A 2,958-nucleotide genomic window follows, 5' to 3' on the forward strand; every position below is an offset into this window, starting at 1 on the left:
TCTTACATAATACACCTTTGTCCTCAAAATCCCTAAACCCATTCTTGTATATATTCAGTCACCTGATTCGATAACTGAAACACCGGCTTAGAAAGAAGAAAGTTCACAGACTTTGCAAACATTGCTGCTGAAGGAAGTTGGGGAAAACATGTCACAAGAGAAATACCTTTAATAATCTTTTAGGGTTATTGCATAATAGAGGTACAAACAGTTTACAGGGACTCAAAAGAAGGAGCAACTACTTTTTGGTACAAAACGTGGGGAAAACTTGTACCCAGATGATTAGACAGCAGAGTAGAGAAATGGATTCTCTGAGGCAGTATGGGGTAGGGTTTACTACTTGGCCTCTGGAGTTAAATAAACTGGATTGCAATAATGACTCTCTTCTATATTTGTTGTGTTCTTGGCTCACACAATTAGTATTAAAAAGCAAATTAAAATGAACACGCAGTCTAGAGCTGGGGGGTGGGGAGGGAAAGGCCAGAAAGCATAATTTAAAATTGAAGTTCAGAATCAAGCCAGATTCTGAAGGTCCAAACAAGGTATACCATTTATTAATAGGAGTCGGATTTGTCTGACACTTAGGTACTCTGCATGCATTATCCAATTTAATACCTACTTATGAGGATCTGCATTGTGATCTGAAGGGCAGAGCAGTGAAGGAACTCTTCCATACTCACACAGAGGGAGCAAAACTGAGACTCAAATGAGATGTCTATATGACCACCCTCTTCCCATGACATTTAAGTTACAGTGTTTCTAACATAAAGCCTGTCAGTATCCTACTTGAGTAAGGAAAGGCACAGTCATTAGCATGTAAAATGAATGTGAGAATGCACAGTCCTATTTAGGGTATTAATACTTTCAGATAAAACACTGACATTTTAACAGAAGTCTTCAATCGTTTTTAAAAAATTAGAACATAAAAGTTACTGATAGCAAGCTACTATATGATATATACCAAGTCAGTAAACACTTATTAAGCCTCAACAATACAAAATCACGGTGGAGATATAAATATGAGGTAAATTCAGCCTTCAGTGAAGGCTCAATGAGCTATAGCAGAGAAGATATGTACATTAGAACAAAATAAGCACATTAAGTAATATAATAGATATACAAACAGCCCTCAGGATCCCCAGTGGCATCATGGAATGTTATGGAATGTTATTAATGGCCCAGGATGGCTTTTAATAGTTGGTTCCTAGAGATGGACTACCTGGGCTCCAAGACTAATCCTACCACTCTTCGATGTTGTATTGCTATTACCATTATAATCATATTTGTCATCATTGTCTTCATCATCTTCACTCGCACCACTATCATCATCTCCATTTTATACACACAGAAACTGAGATTTGGTTTAAATAATTTATCCAGAATGACAAAATTGCAACCATTTTTGAGAAAATTAAATTAAATTAACCATGTAGTTAGAATAAAGTAAGCACATTTAATACATGTTAGTACTAATATTATTCTCATATTTTAGGTGAAGGATATGGTGTGAACAGAGGTATGGACAGAGATATAAAAGAAGGCAAAGGACCATGAGCCACTCAGAAAAAAACAGAAGGTAGGGAGTGGGTCATGTGCGACTACGTTAGAAAGGTAGGGCCTTGGACAGCAGAGCTTTTCAAACTTAGTTTGTTAAGTGCCGTCAAGTTGGCGCCAACCCATAGCGACCCTGTATAGGGTTTCCAAGGAGCAACCAATGAGCTTGAACTGCCGACTTTGCAGTTCAAACTGACTTTGCAGTCCAGCACATTGACCCGCAGAATCACGCAAGGAAATAACTGAAAATCATTCAATGGCAAGGAAGTGTCAGAGAACAGGCAAGCCTAACAGGGTCCTCAAATCAAGCCAAATAAAGGGTTCCTTCTCTGTGCATTGTTCCCACATGCACATTATTTCCTTCTATCATTATGGGACATCAGGTTGAGCCACTTGGCATTTAGTAATGTACCAATTATCCTATGAGTTTAGGTTAAAACTGTAATCTTTGGGTAGAGTAGTTACAAATTCAACACATGACTGCCCTTAGGTTCAACGAACCTAAAAGTTATTTCCATCCATAACCTCTACTCATGCTCTAATTCACTGCCTAACATCCAGATTTTAATACCTTCCCCTAATCTAGAAGATGCTGCCACAATATCTTCAGTTTCTTTCCTAGCATATGGCTAAGGCAGGCAGCCAAATAGTTCCCCAAAGCGATATCATCACAATCAGTCATCTTTCATTGTCACTGTTGATTTTATTTAATCATTGAGGACATTGAACCAGTGAAGCTCACAACAGGAGAAATCTGCCCACTTTCTAATCTAGTTACATTTTCAAAATAAAATTTGACTGGAAAGCTCTCCTTTGTTTGGGAGATCTGTGGGAATAAGACATACCTTTAACCTCCCATTTACAACCTTTTATATGGTCTATTTTGAGGAAGTCTTTCTTTTCTTCCATAATTTTTTATAATAAAAAGTTTATATAAAAAGAAGTCTTAGCACTGAAGGGGGAGAGAAAGGAATAGTCAGAAACATCACCATAGAAAGCTTGTAAGTCTGTCTTCTGCCTACAGCTGATTGGAATACCTAAAAGGGGGCTACAACGTGCCCAGTGAAGGAGGCTTCCTGCGGAGCCTTTGCAATACATACGACTATAGGTAGAAGCCTGAACCACATCCAGATCTCCAGAGATGGGAAATTTCCACCTGAAAGGACGAGCAGACCAGCCTGGAGCGGCTAGAACAGAAGATGCTTCTTGAAAGAAAGACCTACATGAAAAATGCAAAACAATAGAGGCAGATGGTCTGTTACTACAAGAACAAACAAGTTGCTTGCCCAGGAAACATCAAGGCAAGTGGTCGGGTCCCCTTAATGCAAACCCCCTTCCAAGACTAAGACTTAACGGAAATACACGCTCTGATTGGTGACCACACTCATCACCGATAGGGGAAAG

This window comes from Chrysochloris asiatica, unplaced genomic scaffold (genome assembly GCF_000296735.1).
Source record: "Chrysochloris asiatica unplaced genomic scaffold, ChrAsi1.0 scaffold00012, whole genome shotgun sequence".
Lineage (NCBI taxonomy): Eukaryota > Metazoa > Chordata > Mammalia > Afrosoricida > Chrysochloridae > Chrysochloris > Chrysochloris asiatica.